Source organism: Dermacentor albipictus, chromosome 9 (assembly GCF_038994185.2).
Source record: "Dermacentor albipictus isolate Rhodes 1998 colony chromosome 9, USDA_Dalb.pri_finalv2, whole genome shotgun sequence".
NCBI lineage: Eukaryota > Metazoa > Arthropoda > Arachnida > Ixodida > Ixodidae > Dermacentor > Dermacentor albipictus.
The window spans coordinates 84,969,319-84,981,420 of NC_091829.1; the positions used below are offsets into that span (position 1 = coordinate 84,969,319).

General features: G+C 45.0%; 1 long non-coding RNA gene across 1 annotated transcript; it reads left to right on the forward strand.

Annotated features, from left to right (window-relative positions):
* Positions 1-4,428: 4,428 nt before the first annotated feature.
* Positions 4,429-6,931, forward strand: LOC135919856 (uncharacterized). The gene is made up of 2 exons (XR_010570077.1): positions 4,429-4,529; positions 5,986-6,931. It is a non-coding gene; the product is annotated as an uncharacterized lncRNA (long non-coding RNA).
* Positions 6,932-12,102: the final 5,171 nt, after the last annotated feature.

Consider the following 12,102-nt stretch of genomic DNA (forward strand, 5'->3'; position numbering starts at 1 on the left):
TGCGTTAGCAATCTTCCGGCGTAAAGTGACGGCCGCAAACATGCTAATTCAAGCCAGTCGCTACGTTTGTAGTCCACAAGGCAACAAAGTCGAATCTTAGTGCTCGCGAAAAGACTGAGACCGACTCTGACCGCGGAGCTCTAGTCAAAATGGAGCACGTTGCAACACAAGCAGACGACACTTGCTGTGTGCCGGAAGTGAAGTGTAGTGATGAATTGTTCTTGTGCATTCTCTTTCGGTTACTTTCATCTTATACAGACAAATTAACTAACATTCTGACTATTACGAACATCATTTGTTCGCCATAAAGCTGAAAAAGTTATCGATGACGCGCATCGGAGAGCTCGCCCTCCCGACGTCAATTGGGTGATTTACGTCATATGGGTAGGGGCGGCTGCAAATTCCGCCGATCAGTGTGCTGCGATCGGCAGCGATGTACATTTTTAAAACCTTATAATAAATTACGCGATTTACGCGAAGCACTTAGATGCGTCAAGTAATGATCAGATGGACCTACCCTAACGACTCAGTACATCTGTACAATATCGTCAAAATTGTTTCAGGGTCCCTTTAAATTCGCTCAATACAGGCGTTGAACGTTGGTGACTCTTGATATAGATAAGACATGAGACGGTGTGGAGTATGTCAGTCTCCTGCATATCGTAAAGAGCGTGAATTTTTCTTGATATTGCACAAATTGTACCGATGCATTCTTAAAATATAGAAAATTATATTGCAACCAAGGAGGCGTTTCGACGCCAAAGTATAATCAATCCACAGGAGTTTGAGTGGATTCCGTTCTCTCTCCTATTTTGTTTAACGTTATAATGAGTTCAAGTCCATTGTGTCATGACGTACAAATGTAATGCAGTTGTACGACGTTGCATTCTCTGCGTCAACGAGCCACATTTACTCATTGCATAGAACGCTACAATCATATTTATCGATACTTGGTGATCGGCTTGAGGACCTTCGTATCTCAATAAATTTTAGCAAGAGTGCCTTCATTGAATGCCTCCTAAATTTTTTCTTAAGTTCTCTCTCTAGTACCGCCAAGGAATAATCTCTAAATCTGAATTTATTAAATATCTAGGCATTATATAGGACTCGAAACTCTGCGGATGCAATCACTTCGAACATGTTACTTCTAAGCAATCGCACCCTGTTTTGCATGATTCGCAGATTCGGCCACCACCGTTTTGGGCTACGCATGGATACTATAATAGTGATTTGTCGTATGTGACCCATGTTGTAATCTGGGTGCGTGTTATTTTCTGGCGCGGGAGTATGCGAGATTAAACCCCTTCGTTCTTCTAGAGCGTTAGGCTCTGCGGATTTGTCTTCGTTTACCAAAATTCTTTGCAAATGATGCAATATATGAAGAAGCCCGGTTGCCGACACTGGTTTTGCAGATTCCGCAGTGTCACAGTAAAAAAAAAAAAAACGTACCTAAAAATTGAGGCAATCGCTGTTTCTAATTATTAAGAAAAAATGGCTGTGGCTTAGGTAAGGTTAAGCCCAGGATGCGAAGCATACTAGCCTTTATTTTAGTTGTTGAACCACTGTTTAGCCTGGTGAACTGCTGTTGCTTGGCTATATTTGGTTCGGCTAGACGAAGAAACAACTCATGCATTACTTCTTCGCCTTCAAGAGTGGAACGCGACAGCGTTCCCGTCGACCCGCCAAGGGGTGTAAGACAATGGGCTACAGGGCAGCGACTACGCGCCCCGCATTGGACGCGGTGAGCGTCGAGCAAAGCAGCGTTCGGCGCGGCAACGAAATGTGCGCCTGAGCAAGAGACGCACGCCTTAGAAACAGCGCGTTTCTAAGGCAACACCGCATTCACTAGAGGCGCTTTTGTACCGCTTTGAAGCGTTGTACTCGTGGCTCAGTGGTAGCGTCTCCGTCCCACACTCCGGAGACCCTGGTTCGATTCCCACCCAGCCCGTCTTGCAAGAGTTGAGCCAAAGCCACTTCTCCTCTGTCGTGACGTCACGGTGTCACGTGATTTCATGGTCACCGCCGCGCCTGAGGAGCTGGGTTGAGCCCTCGTAATATGCTTCGCATAAAAATCTGCGTTCTTTGACCAAACTTGGTCGCGTTTATACAATACGCGGGTTCTTCTTGTGGAAGCACATCCAGAACCATTAAAAGTTCAGACACTCTAGATCATTTTTCTCAAAAAGCCCGTAAACACTACTAAGCTTGAATTAGATGATACATTTCCTTCCAATGTCAAACTATTCTACGTTAAATATTTAGGCTCCCTATTATAAAATCATTAAGCGCAATTGAAAACAGATAACGTAATGCAGACGGGTGCATAATACTTTGAGAGAAAGCGCTGGTAGGTTTACTTTTTTCTGAGACGCTACCCTGCGGTTATTCCTTGCGACTTCCTGATTTCACACTCACATTCCAGGCAGTATCATTGACCATTGCTTCACTGTTTCGAAAACTTCTTGTAAATTATTCGGCAGCTGTATTAGTGATCCATTGCTTGTTCGTGAGCACAGCACACACCTCATCCTCGGACAATGAACCCCGATAAACTTCAAACTCCAAATTTCCAATTAACTAAACTCAAACCGAACAGTTTTGAAAGTGCTAGAAACATTAAACACCTTCCACCTTAAGTGCGGTGACCTAGATGTCGATACCAGGTCATCATTTCTCGATTTTAAATGAAATGGGCGACACACTTGTGCGTACGTCCGTACTGATGCACCTGTTGGTGTGTGTTCGGCCGACTTCTGCTTTGTATCACCGCGGCTAGATGGAAAATACTTTCTATTTTAAAATACACCGGAAAATAGTGATTACAAATACCAGATTTTAACCATTTGCTTTTTCCTTGGTACAACCAATAGTACCAATTTATTTAGCTTAAATAAATAAATAAATTATTATTAATTAATTATTTAATAAATATGTGCCGCATGTAAATGGGAAATCACCCTCAAAGAATACTTTTGCGGTAATACACCAATAAATTTTTATTTAAACAGGTCTGGTCTGACGCTCCTCGATGCCTGTGTACGAAGACTCTCAAACCATTTAAACACATTTTTGTTAGCCGGCCGTTATTTCACAATACAAAGAAAAAAGGAATTATAGATACCATTCCGAAAATTAGGCATTGTTGTAAACACCTAAATATTCTCAACTTCGGGCATTTGCATTGTGTTTTAGCCATAGTAACGTATGCATGGCTGTCTGCGGGTTGTTGTGTGACACAAGGAGAATACCTTGGTAACTTATCTTTTTCTCGTTTGATATTTCACAAAAGTCTAATTTTAAATCGATCAGTATTTGCTACTTTCACATTTGCTATGCTGTCACAAAGCACAAATTTTTCTATCTTTAATTTATTATTTCATTTATTGTACGAATTCAGCTTTACCCAGGAGGAAGAGGAATAAACTTTTATTGTAGAACCAGCACTTTATGATGGCCGGGCCTACGCCTCCCACGAAGGGACGTCGAGGGCTTGCCTCGCCGCAGCCTCGCGGGCGTGCTGGGTCGCCCAGGTTTGGTCGTCGAGGGCGGAGCTCCGCAGAGCCTCATGCAACCTCGACGAGAGAGTCGTGGTGTTAGTCTGTGCGTACTGTGCTGGGCACTCCCATAGCATATGCGGAAGCGTAGCCGGGTGAATTCCACAGCACCGGCAGTTGGGGGTAGTGTAGTCGTCCAGAAATATAAGGTGGAGGCGGGCGGGTGAAGGGTACGTGTTTGTTCGTAGTAGGCGCAGGGTGGTAGCCTGCGCCTGGCTGAACTTTGAGTGAGGTGGGGGGAAGATTCGGCGACTGAGGTAAAAGGCTTTAACGAGATCGTTATAAGTTGTCAGACTGTACCTGGTGTCCAACTCATCTCCAGTGACTCCGGCGCGGTTGACTAGGCCTCGCGCAATGGAGTGGGTGACCTCGTTGAGATTGGGGAGGTGTGGGTGGACAGGGCCCGCATGGGCCGGGATCCATGTTAGGGAGATTATGCTGTCTTTAGAGTGTGGTGCCTGGCAGAGGATGCGAAGAGCATGGGGAGAAATGCGGCCTTTGCTGAAGTTAGTAATAGCTGAGCGAGAGTCACACACTATGGTGTGACAGGTGGGATCTAAAGTGGCCAGGGCGATGGCCACTTCTTCGGCCGTCTCGGCAGCGGGGTAGTGACGCTGCAGGCGTGGTGTATACTCCATCGCGTGTGGCGACGGCCACAAATCGTGTGCCATGGGAGTATTGGGCTGCATCAACAAATGTGACGTCAGGTACGTGGGCAAGGGGTTTATGATAGCTCCGGCCCGAGTTTGGCGCCGGGCCCTGTTATATTCAGGGTGCATACCCCAACATATACTTTTTTTTATTTGTGTCGCCCCTCAGCCGTTTAACGACCGGTTTCCTGACCGATCCCGCGTAGTGGGTACAGGCCGTAACACGAGGAGCACGCGAGCAAGCACGCGAACTGCCCACGTGAAGTTCCTTCTGTTTTAGGCCTCGCTTCATCTGCAGAACACAGCGAGTTTTTTCCTCCGAAAGGTGGGCTTCATTTCGTTAACTAACCTATGCCATTCTCGACCAGTCTTACACGTTACTTGTGCCAGTCAGGGCTTTAAAAAAAAAGTACGCAGCGCTTTACATTCCGAGCCTGAAAAAATCCGCCTGCCGTGGCCAAGAATAGAAACCGCTCACCTCGATCGCGCTTCGTGGCAAAAGTGCTTAGCCACCACATCCCTGCAGCGCACACTATTTCCAAAAATATTTAAAATTTGACATGTATAGGGAGCCCGGATGCAAAAGCTTGATAATCTATACACCGTACGTCTTGGTAAAGGGCCGCATTAGGGTAAATAACAAATGAGAGGTTTTGCAAACCTCTCGTTTTCACCCCACGTAGAGTCCTCCTGAAATGTTGCCTTCAGGAATAATTGCTTGGCTGCTAGTGCGTGTGTAAATTCCTGTACTTGCGCGCAGCACTTTCAGCCATTCTTCAAGTTAAGTGTCTTTAAAGGTAAATTATGGGGTTTTACGTGGCAAAACCACTTTCTGATTATGAGGCACGCCGTAGTGGGGGACTCCGGAAATTTACACCACCTGGGGTTCTTTGACGTGCACGTAAATCTAAATACACGGGTGGTTTCGCATTTCGTCCACATCGAAATGCAACCGCCGTGACCGGGATTCGATCCCGCGACCTCGTGCTCAGCAGCCCAACACCATAGCCCCAGAGCAACCACAGTGGTTTGTCTGTAAAGTTGGACCAGATGAGTCGTCATGACCGGTTTTTCCCCTGCGTTAGCTAAAATCTGTTTATGGTGGTAGGTGAGCTGTCAGTAATGCGATCCTCGCATAGTCTTTTTAGCCGCATTCGCTATTGGCTGTCGGGTATCGTAAATAATTTATCAAGTATTCACGCATTTGTTATTAATTACGTACTCTCAGAAATATGAGATTTCAAGATAGATAAAAATCAGCGTCTTGATTTGGACTTATTACTAACAAAAAAGAAAAAAGAAAAAGAGAAGAAAAAGCAGGCCTCAGTAGTTTCGTCGCTCGAAAAAGTTTTTTGGCAGTTTTGTAAGTCTGCTTTTTGTTGCAAAGTTGCGTACCCACCGAAATAACTCGTAAGAAGTCCCGTTTATGAGATCAGCGCCTACGACAGAAGTTGAGAATCCAGGTGAGCGACAGTGACGTTGACTGCAGATGCTCATAGCGCTAGGTAGGCCATTTTCGGGGAGGTTTTGTTCAACGTTCTCCTGTTTGAAGCTATCTGAACGACGAAAACTTATGAAACCGGGCGTGCATACACATTTAACGAAGTGGGGCGAAATGACTGTTCACAAGGTGCATGTCGAACCGCCACCCGACTAGTTTCTCCGTAGTTTCATTTCGCTCGTTTCCAACTCAATCCAAAGGGCTGCACTTTTACCACCTGATCACCTTTCTTAAGCGGTAAGTGAATACCGACTGTAACAAATGCCGTTCTACATTCCAGACCTGTTCCTCTGGACGTGCTTCTGTCTTGTAGCGGGAGGCTACCAGCCGTCACGAAGACCTCATCGCGTGTCACAATTTCGCGCCGTCTTACGGCTCCTTGCCAACGTGTCTGGTCAGACCGCTCAAGAATTCTGTAGAAAGTAACGCAACTTTCGAGTTGGGGACAGGCGAGGGAATCCTCAAATAGGTGACGGAAGTGACCCACCATCATGCAAGTCTCCGCCTGCGCGAAGCTCATCACCGGCCTAGCTCGTACCACGTGGACAGCGACATTCGAAATATCAGACGCTGCCCAACACCTCGGCCTGGACGTGGCCCAAACGGAATTGACATTAGTAGCCTACTGCGATCGGCTCGTCCAGAGTCACGTTCTTCTATGACGTGGACGAGTGGACGCCGAATGAACGCCATCAGAAGGTGAGCGTACGGTACTCGCGTCAACTTCGGCTCGCCCACTGCCTCGGTGTGGCGTCTGAAGTCCTACTTGAATTTATTGCGAAATGCCTCGAGCTCCGCTGTGCAAACCTCATCGCCGAGCCACCGGCGTTCTTTCAGCTGCTGTCTCAGATGCTGGTATACCTGAAGATGATGCGATGGTCTCTCTACGAGGACGGCCGCTACGAGTCTTGGCTGGAGAAAGACGCCGTTGCGGATATCGGCTCGCAATGCCAGCTGCAGACTCTCAAGCTCGATACCGTCTACGCGGACTTCGTAGCGACACCGCTGGTAGCCGACTTCTTGAACAACGTCTCGAACGGCTGCGACGACCAGCAGTTCGTGAAGTTCGTGATCGCTCTACGTACGAAACTGCCAATTTTATTTGCACCTAAATCAAAGTAAACCTTAGAAAAGTGCGCGTCCTTTATTCTTAGTCCCCAAAATATTTGTTTCCTTATTTGTTATTTTACTCCATGTTCAATAATGAATGATTTATTACTGTTGAATTTTTGCTCTTTCTTTGTTTTCAACTTTCAGTTTTTACTAGTCTTAGTTCAGGCGAACGATTCCACGACCCACTTCAGGTAAGGAAAGAAAAATGACAACAGAGACGAGCGCCCAATAGGGTCGAACTCCTAGCCCCGCAAGCACTACATTGCTTCAAGTGTTGGCGTTTCGGACATATAGCAGTAATGGTTGTCGGTCAACTACTAGACGTCGAAAATGTTGGGCTGAACACAAGGATAACTATGTGAGTCATTTCCTTTAGAACGGCAACGGACAGTTCGCCATTAAGGGGCCCCACATACAGAGCTTCGCTTCTCATCCACTTTCACACAGTGGAACGGCATTGACATTTTTTTAAAATTTTTTACTCATTTCATACTCTCATGACGTGGCGTCTCCTACTCGGGAGTGACTTGCTGTCACGTGCGCAATAACGCACGCTATATGCACGCCGTTAGAAAAGGAGAACTGTGGAGCCGCCCTGGCTTGGGGAAGGGATGTAGTCTCGCGCCCCAGAGGCCCATGTTCGATTACGACCAAAACACAAAGTGACTAAACTTCCCTTTCAAAGACAATATTCACTCTTTTTAAAGGAACCGTGCTCTAAAATCTGGCGCACAATGCGAGCACGTTGTGACGTGTTTTCACTATTTGCGCCGTCGGTGATTTTTGGTCACACATTTAGGTCACGCCGACTCCGCCGGGCGATTATCGCGCAATAGTGTCATGTTATGTATGTCTGGTAAGAATGCTGTGCAGAATGCTTACGAGACGGTTTTTAAAGGTACCGCATTCGGATCCGCTGTAACTTAGGAATAGGACAGGCATGTCACCGTAATAAACCGCGCCACATTAACTGATTTTACGAACGGCATCTGGTTACATAGTTCTTCAAAATTTGCGAACAATGGTTTTGCTTAAGCACAGTGGTGAACCACTTTGCCGTCGGCGTAGATCTGTTATAGTATAATGTGACTGTAGCACCTGTGGTAGTGTTGTGGAAAAGTCATAGCTGTGATTTTACATCACAGCTTAGATGGACGCTATGATGTATTGGACTTCAATATCCGACTTCTACTGATGCCTTAAGTACCAAGACACCACAATGGCAGTGGTGCTTACAGTGTGGCGTGCCTCGACTTCATCTCCAACTGTTATCTCTAACTCCTTTATTAGTTTTTTATGTGAAACGCGGTCGAACACTTTAGAAAAGTCTAAAAAATAAGATCAACTTGTTTGTGGTTATCACTTGAGTAATTGATAAGTGACCCTAGCGGAAACCATGCTGTGCAGGAGACAAGATATGTTGTTCTTCCAGATGTATAGTTATATGTTTTATTATTACGTGCTCTAGTAATTTACGTGTGGAGCTAGTTAGTGATATTGGTCAGTAATTTGAGACCATGGTTTTGCTGCTTGATTTATGTATGGGTATTTCAACAATGCAAGATTTTAGTGATTAATTAAATATTATGCATAAGTATTTACCGACCCACGCCGCATACCTCTTAAAAAAGATGTCTGGCAAGTTGCGAGGACCCGTGTGTATGAATGTTCTAAAAAGTTTAAGCACTCTCTGCTTAAGTTTAAGCACTCCCTGGCCTTTGGCGAAGTTTCGCACCGCCTGTCTCGAGTCGCCCAGCACCGTGTGGCAGTCTGCGTCGGCGATGGCCAGGGCGATGGCTACCTGCTCCACTTGTTCCGCTCCGGCGCTTCTCACGCTCGCTGCCGTCCTCGTGGCGCCGGTTGACGCCTCTATGACGACCGCTGCGAAGGCGTTCCGTTGGTATTCGGCCGCGTCCACGTACCGCGCGTGTTCGTCGTTGGCATGCTGGTCGATGAGAGCCTTGGCCCTCGCCGCTCTTCTTCCCTTGTTGAACTCGGGATTCGTGTTCTTCGGTATGGGGTCGATTCTGGTCTGGCGTCGGACCTCTTCGTGGACGGGAACAAAATTTCTGGCTTTACCCGCTGGAACTGTGACTTTTAAACGAGATAACAGACGCCGAAAGGCTGCGTGGAAGAAAGTTATTCTTAACCAATGCGCTACTGATTGGACTAACTTTACGTATGCAGCAACTATATGTCGAAACAATATCATTAGCAAAGAATAACTACGATGAAAAACCTTACAACTGTCTGTCAAAGCGAGGAAACGAACAAAATCATTTTTGCTTATCCGCTTTCACAAGGCTATAACCAGCGGCTATGAATATTGATTCAGTAGTTCTATCGCATAAAACCTATTAGAATGATTGGACTAAGTCGTCAGAGACAAAAAAAGTTTCACAACTCAGTTACAATTTAACTTTGCCGGAACTGCATCGTGGAGAATTTTTGTAAATGTAACCATCGAAGAGCTTGCGCGCGTTGTGCGACTGCTACCTGCCGCAGACCCAGGTCGAGATGGTATTACGACGAGCATGTTAAACATATTATTTCACAAATCTCCTGAAGATCTTCTTAATATCGTCAACTGTCCCTTATAGTGATTCCAAATAGTGGTTGAAGTCTGGTATTTGGAATCACTGTCTTTTCCTTTGGTACAATCAATAGTACCAATTTATTTTTAATACATTAAATAATTAAATAAATAACAAATAATAAATAAATAAATTCATGGTGTGCCACATGTAAACGGAAAATCACCCTCAAATAATACTTTTGCCGTAATACACGAATAAATTATTATTTAAACAGGTCCACTCTGGCGCGCCTCGATGTCTTTGTGCAAAGAATCTCGAACAATTTAAAAAAATTTTTGTTAACCTGCCGTTATTTCACAATACAGGAAAACAAGTACTTAGAAATACCATTTAGAAATTTAGGCATTGTTGTAAACACTTAAATATTCTCAACTTGAGGCATCTGCATTGTTATTTAGCCATAGTAACGTATGCATGGCTGTCTGCGAGTTGTCTTGGGACACAAGGAGAATACCCGGTTAACTTACCTATTTATCATTTCATACTTCACAAAATTCCAATTTAGATCGATCCAAATTTACTGCTTTCACATTTGCTATCCTTTCATAAAGAAAAAAATTTCTACCTTTAATTCATTCTTTCATTTATTGTACAAATTCAGCTTTACCACGACATATACTTTATTTCTGAACTTGTGTCCCCCCTCACACGTATAACGGCAGGTTTCTTGATAAATCCCGCGTAGTGGGTACGCACCATCACACGAGGAGCGCTCGAGCAAGCACGCGAGCAGCACAGACGCAGTTCCTTATGTTTTAGGCCTCGCTTCATCTGCAGAACACAGCGAGTTTTTCCTCCGAAAGGTGAGCTGCACTTCGTTAACTAACCTATGTTGTTCTCGACTAGTATTACACGTTACTTGAGCCAGGTAATATTTATTTTAAAAATTACGCAGTTTTGACGCTGTCAGCACGAATGAGGAGGCTTGGTCTAAGAACATTTTTGTTATGCTCCCTAACAGATGCTGTGACGCAGGAGTTTGGGCTCATCTGCTGTTGCCCAGGTGGCGATGGGGCTTGCGAATGAGGAAGGCGCGTGCGCAAACATGTCACCACTGTCACTGAAAAAAATGCCGCAAAAACGGCGTAAAATGCCGTAAAAACATCCCTCCTAGGCACCGATCACTCATAAATCAGTCTTCGTACGAGAGATTTCGGTCAGTGTGCTACTTCGCAAAATAAAACAAACTTACATAACTGTCAATAAAGTACATTACGAGTAAGGAAACTACTGAAGCCTGCGTTTTCTCATCTTTTATTTGGTTTTATTAGTAATAAATCAAAATCAACACGCTGTTCTTTTTACCTCTCTTCAGATCGCATACTTCTTAGAAGTACGCAATTAGATATAAACGTTGTAATACTTTATAAATGAATTACGATACTCGACAGTCAAAAACGAATACGGTTGAAATGACTATACGAGAATCGAATTACTGACAGTACATCTACCACCATAAACCGATTCGAACTACCGCAGAGGAAAGACTTGTCATAACGCCTCGTGTGGTACACTTTTCTAGACACTTAAGCTGAAGAATGCCTGAAAGCACATGGCGCATACGCAGGAATTAACACACGTGCTAGCAGCCAATAAGTTTTCCTTCAAAGCAACATTTGAGGAGTTCTGTGTGGGGGCCATACAGGAGAGGTTTGCCGAGCGCGTCATAAAATTTAAAAATATAATTGTTCACCCTAATCCGGCACAATTTTTCCACACGTGGCACCTCGTCGTGAGAGCGCCGTTCGGCACTCTGGACCGTTGTTTGTACACTGTAGTGTTGGATGCGCATTTTGCGCTGGTGCATAAGCTATTAGGGGCGAGCTGAACAGAACCTCTGGACAGAACCTCTGACGCGCGCCGGAGGTCGCTCCTCGGCTGCGGCGCACTGTTGCTGGACTGTTCTGTCTTCATCCGTCAAAGTCCGGCCTAAAACACCCGCCTGTAAACTAAGCTTGAAACAATAAGTTAGTGATCTGTATGCGCTTTTAGATATAAGAAAGACGTTTGAATAATGAATATACGCCTGCCGCAACAGTTTGTTTTTATTTTTGAAGTAACAATAGTGCACAAAATATCGACATCAGCGCTCGCGCGTCGCCTGTCTGCAAGATCGCTTTGAAAACATCTGCACGACGATGCCATATGATATCAAAAGCTGTTGTACCATTTCATTTTTCGATAGCTCATTGCACAACCAACTAAAGAATCTGTGTTGGAAATATTGCCGCGTAGTAGTGGTGGTAAATAAATAGTCGCGACTCAATCGCAACGATAGCGGCGAGAAATGTCGGAAATCGTCGAAAATCTCATCTGCGGGCCAAGCGCGTCGGTTCGCATGCATCAGTCGTCAAAAGTTACAGCCTATTCGCTGGTGCCCGCGCGCCTTTCACAAACTACTATACAATAAGTGTCGCGTGCGCAATCAGATTAACAAGGTCGCTCGACAACAGAAAGAACCACCGATAAAATTCGCTAAACTTCCGATACGTTCAGGCACATCCTGCACCGAGCGAAAACGTTTAACATTTTATTTTGCCGGTGAAATACGGAAACCGAATACAGATAAAGCACCCGTCTCAATATAATTATGCTTGTTTGTAGGTGAAAGAAACGTGAAAAATTTGGTTCTGAGAAAATCAGCAAAAAAAGTTCAAACACCTGTAGCACTAACAAAAAAAAACTAG